The sequence below is a fragment of the Adiantum capillus-veneris genome, chromosome 16 (assembly GCF_014529385.1).
Source record: "Adiantum capillus-veneris isolate H3 chromosome 16, ASM1452938v2, whole genome shotgun sequence".
Taxonomy (NCBI): domain Eukaryota; kingdom Viridiplantae; phylum Streptophyta; class Polypodiopsida; order Polypodiales; family Pteridaceae; genus Adiantum; species Adiantum capillus-veneris.
In genome coordinates, this window is record NC_140946.1 from 29,940,883 (window position 1) to 29,951,071 (window position 10,189).

Here is a 10,189-nt window from a genome sequence, read left to right on the forward strand (position 1 = left end):
AAGAGTTCAATCCAAGGGGTAAGTTTCTACTTGTCGTGTGACCCAATGAAGGTGGGCCGGGGCGTACATCTGCTTAAGAATGTGGCATGCACAGGGGAAGGCATTGTTTTATAAGGGAAAATTACCAAAATACCCCTCTAATTTGTGGAAATTCCCAAAATACCCCTCAATTTTCTAAAATTCCTAAAACACCCTTGTATGTATTTTGGCTGGATTGTTCAAGATTTTCTAATCTTTCTTACTTTCTAGCAATTGAGATCCATTTTTGAGTGCTTAACATGTATTTGTAGCAAAAAAGTCAAGTAGGCCGTGCCAATCTTTTTTCTGGTGCTTCATTATAGGGAATCTGGGCAAGTACCTTGCATGGATTTGAGGGAATAAAGGGCGGAGATACACGTGGAGAGAGACAGAAAGAGAGAGAGAGATCTCATGTGTGTCGATGAAGACGTAGGAGAGAGAGAGAGAGAGAGAGAGATATATATATTTTTTCTTTTTCCCTGGTTCGATGGGAGGTGCGGGATTGCTAGCAGATTCTATTTCAAAATACTTGCTCAGATGCAAATTCGAGCAGGGAAGTAGACGGTGAATGGCAGCTTGTGAAGAATGGTAGACGAGCGGAGGCAGGTGGCAAGGAGCAGGGCTGCGAAGAGATAGTGGGGATCTGCAGAGTGGGCCACAGCTACTGGTGGATGCCATATGCTGATTGTGTGGATCATTATGCAGAGCAAGGTGCCTATTGTGCTGCATATTCCATCTCGCTCGTTCATTGCCAGAGATACCATGTGCACGCGAAGCCAGAGACGGACAATCCTAGACATGTGTAGAAGTCTGATGGCGAATGCTTAATATTCTCGATTCCATTGTACTGCACATTGTGAGACGCTGCTTGTGTGCTTAGTTGGGAACGATGTAAACCAGGCTTGTACAGCGATGGCGGAAGGCGGAGGCAAGGGCGCTCGGTGTGAACAAAATGGGGGAGGGAGGGCGTGCTCACTTTTGCTTCAAATTTAAAGATTCGAGAGGAATCTAGCAAACAAATTAATGGGTTCTATATAATTTAGACCGAGTAGGTAGTAGGTAAAAGGCAAGTATGTACCTGTAATCTTCCAAGCAGGTCACGTTAGATAGAATCTAAGAAGATCCCTTGGGCTTGGGCACTACAAAAAAAAGACGGAGGTTTCTCTAATCAATGCCCGGCGAAGAGAGAGCAGAACATGTTTTTTTTTTTAATATCGAATGCAGTGAGGACAGATGGCGTAGACTGAGGGCCGTTGGCAGTTGCTAGCTATTGTGTTGGGTAGAAAGAGACAAGGGCATGGGACTCCATCAGCGCAACTCGCTGAGCACTTGTGAGGCGGGAAAGCGCGCTGGAGCCCATGCGGTCGAAGGCAGCATTGGTTGGGGGAAAGATCGTAATTCCAGGTGGAGAATCATGAGACTGCAACACTTTATCGACACCAGCAGTGAGACAAACTGGCTAAAATTTCCTGCTTGTGAGATGATTTGAGTTAAATTGACGGGCGGTGGTGCAGGACCGCCAATGCCAGAGGGTATAAGGACTTGATCCACAACAAGCAAGCTGATATTGAAAGGAAACTTCTCAAGAGAGGAGCCGATTGTGGCAAAAGAAATGTTTCCAGGGCTGTGAGCCTTCGCAACGCCCTCAGAGACGGTGATGTTGAGAAATCCGTCCTCGCCCTCGGCGAGTCCAGTTGTCTGATACAATGTGGTTATGGTTGCAAAGCCGCCTGCTAGTGTTCTGAGCTTTTAGGGTCCTCATAATCCAAGAGCACATGAAAGCTCAGGATGTTGAAGAGGGATTGTCGATCCAGCAGGAGCAGGAGCAGATGGAAGAGAGGGTAGCAGATGTAGTATGGAGGAAGCGGATGGGGAGGAGGACGAGGACGAGGGGGAGGGGGAGGAGATTTGCATGTTTGCAGGTTTGCATGCCCCCAAAAAGCCCACTGAGATGGTGAGATTGACTGCTCACAAGACCAGAGGGCAGGGCAGGGCAGGGCGGGCGTGAGGGGGAAGGAAAAAATAGGCAGATAGAATGGAGCGCGTGAATCAACTCCAACTGAACGCCTGGTTTCAAAAGTTAAGGTGTTCGAAGAATCTTTGAAGGAAATTAATCAATGAAAGTAAAGTAGACCCAGTATGTCCCTCAAGTATGTCCCTAAAGGCAATAATGTTTAAAAACAATGAAGCAACTCGCCTTCAAAGCCTGCATAACCAACTCAAATTCTAGTTTTAGCATCTTGTATCGATAGACAATCAGTCTTCTTATGAAAAGCTACAATTTTTTTTAATCTTTGAAGAAATTTTGGAAAATTTGAAGGGCATTTTGGGAATTTATGACAAAATGTTGGGGGATTTTTTGGAAATTTGTGAAATTTGAGGGGTAGTAAAGTAAAAGGGAAGTGTGAGGGGGAAGAAAGGAAAAGAACAGGGAGGGGGGGCACACGTTAGTCTTTTTTTCAATTAGAATGGAGTGCAGCATGAGCCAAAGGATTAGTCTGACTTTAATAGCCAAACGAGTACAATTAGGCGTTTGTAATTGAGAGGTGTCTCAACTTGATACGTTGATGTGAGATGAGAGCAAGAAGAAAAGGAAAAATCCCACCTACACTATAGAAAAATATCTGAAAACGATAACAAATACCTCAATTTTCTTTTCGTAACAAAAAATCCTATAAAATTTTTATGTATGGTTAAAAAATGATTATAATTAAACACACCTAATAACCATGATGAACATAATATCTCTCTCTCTCTCTCTCTCTCTCTCTCTCTCTCTCTCTCTCTCTAGAATATGAATATGATAATGATTTTTTATTTCTATCCACCTTGGATATTTGTTGGTAAGAAATATTTGTTGGATGCTGACAGATGAGTGGATGCAAATTACAAGGACCCGCTCTCCAAAAACGAGCTAAGCTTATTTAGCTCTCAATTCATAGAGAACCTCTTTTACACCACCCAAACTTTATTTTCAAAAAATTATTTTACTTTTTACTCAGTGGACTATACCTCTCCTTATAAGCTCTCTTTCTATGTATATGTAATACAAGCAAAATACATGTATGATTTAGCTCCTCCCTTGTGTATCAACTGTGTGCAATTTCTATGTGTAGTTGCTAACAACAAACTATTCTTTAGAACCCATCTGTCCAAATAGAGAACTATGTGATGCCTTGTAAGGCCTCCTAAGCAAAATACATGTATGAGTTAGCTCCTCCCTTTGTGTATGTGGGTGGATCAGATGCAAATTTCTATGTGTAGTTGCTCTTTGTCTCTCTATCATTGCATGCAACTACACAATAATAGCAAAATAATAGAACAATAATAGCAAAAGAAGAATACCTAACAACAACAAACTATTCTTTAGAACTATGTGATGCCTTGTAAGCCCTCAAATCATTGGCACTCAAAGTTACCAATGGCATATTAGTTAGTCCTCCCTAGAAGTCTTGTTGTCACTTGCTTGTTTACTATTCCAAAATAAATATTCATAAGTTGAAATTGAAAATATAAAGCATTTACTTTTACTTTTTCTACTTAGTTTTACACTTATTTTCTCTTGCAAGCTTTTCTATTACCACTAGCATAATTCTATTCTCTTCTTCATAGTATTTAATTCTAAGGGATTGAAGCCCAAAAGGTGCCGTTAAACATTGCCAAATTGATGGATTTCATATCTTCAGAAGTTAGAACCACCATCATGTCCAAACTATATAAAGACCCTGAGCTAATCTCAGCGCTTTGAACCTTCCTCAATGGAGAACTAAAGTTTGGGCTACCACAATTTGCATAGATAAATGGATCTGGGGAGATGCCAATAGAGGAGGAACACTTAGATTCACAACCCAACCTAGATAAGAAACTTGTTATAGAAATATCTATTAACAAATTGGGACAATACTTTGAGGGTGATGAATCCAATACGACCATACCAATCGCTACTAAGGGATTCACTATGAAGGGAATCCATGATGGTGGCGATGGGGTTAGCATTGTGACTAAAAATTGCTGGGAAACTATGGGAAGACCTCACCTTGCGACCACAACCATACTAGTGAAGATGGCCAATGGGTCTATTGTTAAACCTATTGGGATGCTAGAAGATCTCAAGATCAAGGTCTTTGGACATAAAATATGAGTTACCTTCATTGTTATGGATTTTTCCAAGCACACTATGGCATCTGAGATGATCTTAGAACGTCCTTTCATGAGGGAAGCAAAAATGGTGGCCATCGCACGCTTAATAACTATGCAATCCTTAGCTTGATGACCATACCTCCCACAAGCATTGCAGTTCCCATTGACTCTCACTCTAAAAGTAGGGCATTCACTGGTACTATGCGGACCATAGCATACTGAGCACCATTGTTGCTCCCTTCTTGGATACATATGATTGTTTTGTGGAGCACGATTATCTCTAAGACTCTCTTGAATGGCCTTGGTGAGATCTGCTAAAGTCATCTCAGATATTGGCTTCGGCTTTAGGGTCATTGGCTGATGCCCCGATGCTTGCGAGCTAATAGATTTAGGCTCAACAGACATTGTTTCTCGTTGAATCATTAAATTATCCTCCAATTGGATCGCATTGGTGGTGACTGCCTCCTAAGTGGTGATACCTTTAATGACTAGGCCATTGTAGATATCCTCATGTCGTAATCCTTTAATGAATCTATCAAGCAATTGATTATTGTTGAAGCGTTCATTTGGATTACAACGAGAATTCAAATGCTTTAAGCAACTAATAAAGTCTCTCACCAACTCTCCTTCCTCTCATTGGGCTTTCTAGAGCTGAGAGGCTACACCCCAAAGTACTCCCTCTCGTATGTATTCTTTCAAGAACAATCTCCTAAGACTAGGGTAAATCGTTTTTCTTCCATCCTTAGGGTTCTATACCAATCCCTTGCCTTCCCACTTAAGGTTAGGCTTAAAGGATGCAGGTCATTGTATTCTTCTAGAGAATCGCATATTTGTTCAAACACTTCGATATGCTTTCTCACATCCCCGTCTCCACTAAATTTGGTGTGAGCTTGGCTATTTGTACTGACTTACTTCTAGGCTCTCTATCAGGCGTGTTAAGCATATTCTCAGCAATAGATCGACCAATAGCTTGAGCAAATGTTTCCAAGTCACCTAAGTGAGCAGGAACCGTGGGTGAAGGTGCTCCAAAGACTACATGTGGAGTAGGTATTGGCATTGGGCTTGGCGCATAGGAAGCCCTTGGGTTCCACGTTGTGTACGATATTGTGCCATGTAGTGGCCCAAAGTTCATATGTGTGGCCCTAGGCATAGCACACGTCGGATGTGACATGCTAATGCTAGCTGGTATAGTCCCATGGAAATAAGAACTTGGGTGTTGTGGTTGTGGAGCATAGGTCGTTGAAACAATGGGAGGGGTAGGGACTACATGAGTACGAGGACCTATAGGTATATACGATTGGTACACACTTGTAGGTACTATTGCAGGCATTGAGCTACCCTATAGCGATGCTTTACTAACAAATGAGGTCCATGGAGTGTTTCTTGGTAGGCCCATCATTGGGGTAGGCATGGTAGCCGTGGTGTCATCAAGGGAAAGATGAGCTAGACTTGGAAAGGTAAAGCTATCACTTGTGGGCTTAGATTGCACTAAGACCCCTGGTGAAACAACATATGGAGGATCCATCGGACTTACCGAGGGAGTCCCCATTTGTGATAAGGTTGGTTGTTTAGCCTTCCCTGTATCCAAGAATCTCGTGAGACCCGTTGAAGGCATGTGGATCCCCTTGTTCTGTCTCTCTAGCTCAATAACCCTATGGATGACCTCACAAACTCTTTGTTGTTGATCCTCCACACTAGTAGCACCCGTTGTGGATTGTAGGACATCTAACCAACCCACGTGATAGGTGTGACCTGTGTATAGGTCGGTTAGAGAGTTTCCGTTTGTAGTTCGTACTCCGAGTTCTCATTTAAGAACGCTCCATCTAGGCTTGAGGTGGTAGGAGTGTCCTTTGAGCTGGATGCAATGTTGCTCTCTATGGGTTGACCCTTAGTGGTCGCTAATTCAGGAGCACTCGATTGCTCTCCTAGCAAAGATATTGACATGGGGGCTTTCTCTTTTAATTCTCTTCGTTGCTCCACCTTGCATAAGCTCTCAATTTCCTTTTCCCTAGCCGAGATGATATACCGCTCAACTTTTTGCACTTCGGCAAGGCTTCTATCATCAGTTAATATAACCTCGGAGGCGAATACCTCTAAAGAGTCAGGGGGTGCGGTGGATGGAGTATTCACGTGCACATTCTCTAAGGGCATAGGGTCTACCTTGGTCATGAATGGAGAATTTACTTCCCCACCCCCCTCATTTACATCATTAGCTCCATGTTCGGAGCAAGTGGCTCTACTAAAGGTTTCCTTCAAGCGGCTAAGCACGCTTGGTCCGGACCGTGGGCCCATGGCATGCATGTCTTGGCTTGAGCTAACGGGATTAGGCATTGGGAAACCTTCCATAACGTCTTAGTCAGAGGAAGAGTCACTAGCCGCTATGTTTGGGTCTTGGTTTGTACTATTTTGGGGCCCCGCCGAGGAGGGCCCGGAACCTAAGGTAGGTGGATATGGAGAATTCGCGTAAGTCGAAATGCTCTCTGGTTGCTCGGCCTCTAGCACACAACCAGAGCGCAGATGCATGTGCCTTTGGCACCCTACAAGCATCGGCGAAAAACCTCAAAGGTTAACCACTTATTTTTTTAGGCGTCCGTCTTCACTCATTTTTTGATGTTTTTTAATGTTTTGTAATGATTGGTTTTTTTATTAAAGTGCGTGATAGTTCAAAATGAGCGTATCACTCAGAGGGTCGTGGTGTGCTTTACAGCACAATGTTCGGTCACCTAAAGCTCTATTGGTCCTCAAAAAGGTCGATTTTTAGCTATGTGTGAGGCTAAAATACGTAATTTTAAAGGACGACTGAGGCCTGAGTCTGAGCGTGAGCTTGGGCTTGGGTCTGGGGGATATTCTCGATCCCGGTCCTACCTTTAAAATTTTGAATTTTATTTTATTTTTTGATTTTTTTTTGGGATAAGGTCGCCGCGGTCGCGATGTGCGTGCGAGCGCACACACATAACCTACCTACTTACCACTAATACAACTACTGTTACACACTAACACACTACTACAACAACTTACTAGCTAACAGAACTACTTACTGTACTTTACACAGAACTAACATTATGGATCTACAACCTTAATACTAAGACCTTATCACAAAGAAAACACAATACCTTTCAAAACCTTATTAACAAAGAAAACACAGTACCTTTCAATTCCTTATTAACAAAATAATACACAGCAGCAAAACAAACTCCTTCTTCTCAACACACACACCTTCCTTCTCTACCTTTCCTACAATTGAAATTGAACCACAAAGAAGCACAGAGTGCCATTCAAGCTTAGTGTATGGAATTCCTCGGCAGCAGCGCCAAAAATGTGCGCGTTTGTTACACGTGTCAATGCAAGGGACTTGCTGATACATTGTGTGTGAGCCACAAATGGCTCCAAGCATGCAACTACCCTAAACTAGTGAGCTCAAAGATGACAATGGTGTGTCACTCACCGCTCTACGCTTACTGTCGTGGAGGATTCCTTGCCGCAAAGAAGAGGGAGACGCCGCTATGCCGTGCTCAACCGCCTCGCCATCGTCACAATGCTCAATCACTCTCTCTCTCTCTCTCTCTCTCTCTCTCTCTCTCTCTCTCTCTCTCTCTCTCTCTCTCTCTCTCTCGCATACACACACGCACAAGGAGATGAAGAAGAAGAAGATGGAGATGGAGCAAGAGCACTCTTCAATTGCACAAATGAAAGAATGAATGATTTTTAGGTTTAGGTGACTTTTATATGAGCTCGTCCCATTCACACTTGGGCGCCCATACTTAGCCAGCTAACCCTTGAATGTTCTTGTTAGAGTGCGCCTCTCAGCGGCAATCACTCTTACCCTTTTCCTATTGGACCGACAAGCCCGGTACTTGACTCTACCAAATAAATAATACGACGTCCATCTTGAGTGATAGGAATGTGCGTGAGGATTAACAGGGCAATGTGATGATTGAGACGGAGCCCATAAGGTCTTTAGGTGGAAACAATGTTGCTAGGAAGGCTTCTATTGGTGGGGTGAAGGTGATGACCTTCTTGGGTTCCATGGCAGATTGGGCATGGATGTATCCAATATTTTTTACAACCAATGGAAGGCCATCCATAATTTTGTGAAGGACCATGCGCTTGATGGCACAACTATGAATCAAAACAAGAAGTAGGGGAAGCTTTGGATGTAGTCTTCTTGTATGTGACAAGAGTCCAATGAATGACCTTTCAAACTTCACAAAAAAGCTCAACAGATTCAAGAAAGCTATGAAAAAATCATTGAGCTATGAGCGCTTCACACACTACATAGTAAGAGTTGTTGTGGAAACTCTTATTTAATTCACTTCTTTACTAATTTACTATAGTATATTCTCTGCAATCACACTCCTTGGTTTATAAAAAAATATGGCAGCTTGTAAATTTGGTCTACCCAAGGCATGGAGAACCCCACTACTAAGCAAGAACTAAGTTTTTCAAGTACGCAAGACATGGTGGAGGTGCACACAAAGCAAACAACTTACTTGAAGTATTCTAGTGGTTTTTAGACGTGGCACAAGACCAAATCATACTACATAGTACAAAAATTGTCATAGCTTTACAAAGAAGTAAACAAAAAAGAAATGATGCATATAATAGCTCATCCTAGTAGGAGGTAAAAGGGTTTTACAATGGCTTTCGCCATAGAGAGGCAAGGGAGAAAGTGGGGGAAATTATAAGTTATGGCTACTTGAGCCTACATCTTGCCTTGCAACCTCAACTTTCCTTGCTTCCAGCTCTATCTCCCTCCTAACTTAAGCTTGCTTCCAAAAATTTGGAATGTCTATGAGCTGCTTCAAATCAATTAAGCAAATGAAGTAGTTAGACTTGGTTGTGACACATAAAAATTTTTGGTGCCTTGTGTCTGAGTACATGAGTATAATGGGGGTCTTACAAATGTGCATTTTTTAGACTAAACGTTACAAGGGGTAAATCAGGCTCCATACTTAACAACATGTTCATCCTCTGCTTCAGATATTTTTCTTCTAGTAATTTCCATGCTCAACAACTACAACAATGTAGTAAATATGAGATGCTTGCTGCTGCTCTAATCCCCTCCCTACGCCTTCGCCCTCCCCCCTCCCCCCCCCAGCGCTGCCCGCCTGTCCCCCCGCTAGCCCTCGCTACCCCCCTCACTGCTCTGCTCGCCCACGCGCTGCCCTAACCCTGCTGTAGCAGCTCGTGCTACTGCTGCTGCTGCTGCAGCCCCGCCCGCCTTTTCCGCCCCTGCCGCCAATTGCCCTCCCCTTGGTGTAGTCGCTCCCGCCTTTTGCTGCCAGCGCTCCCGCATTACCCCCCCCCCCCCCCCCCCCCCCTCGGCCCGCCTGCTTTTTATTTCCTCCCAGTTGCATCCTGCAAATCGGTACCTACAGCATTGAGTCCATTTTGGGGCAGTGCTTTGCGTGCCAAGTTGCAGATTTCGCCCGCTGTCCTCTTCTTACGCCACAGCAGTAGACACAGATGGAGGCTCCAGCTTCGCCACAGAGGGACTCGCCTGAAGCCCCCTCGCTCGACCCCGCTGAGCCCACCATTCGACTTGCTCTTTCGCAGACAGAGCAAGCGAGCCTTGCCGCAGAGGTAGAGCGTTTGCAGGCGACTTCGGTCATTTGCAAGGTTCTCAGCACCCGACCTAGCAGAGGAGAGCTGTGAGACCTTCTCCAGGCCCGCCTTCTTGCAGAGGTGGGCAAGATCTTGGATGTCCATATTCTCGGACGGGGTTACTACCAGACCGAGTTCGAGACCTCCGAGATGGCCTCCAAGGTCATAGCTATGAGTCCACTGGCCATCCGAGCATCGCGCGCCCACTTTCGACAGTGGCGACATGGTTTTGACCCGACTTCGGATGTGCTAGTAGAGGAGGCAGACATACCCATCTCAGTCTGCTTTCCGGGTTTACGGAGGGAGTACGTACCACTTCTCTCGAGGATTGGCTCTGCCATCAGGACTGTCCTGGAGACACCTCGTACGGCAGCATCAGTAGCTGTCAAGGTGGCTGGTATCCCCTCAGTTAAAGTTTGGTCAGAGA

General features: G+C 44.3%; 1 pseudogene; it reads right to left on the reverse strand.

The window, feature by feature from the left end:
• Nucleotides 1–1,186: 1,186 nt before the first annotated feature.
• Nucleotides 1,187–9,454, reverse strand: LOC147438789 (fasciclin-like arabinogalactan protein 10; annotated as a pseudogene).
• Between the last annotated feature and the right edge of the window lie 735 nt (nt 9,455–10,189).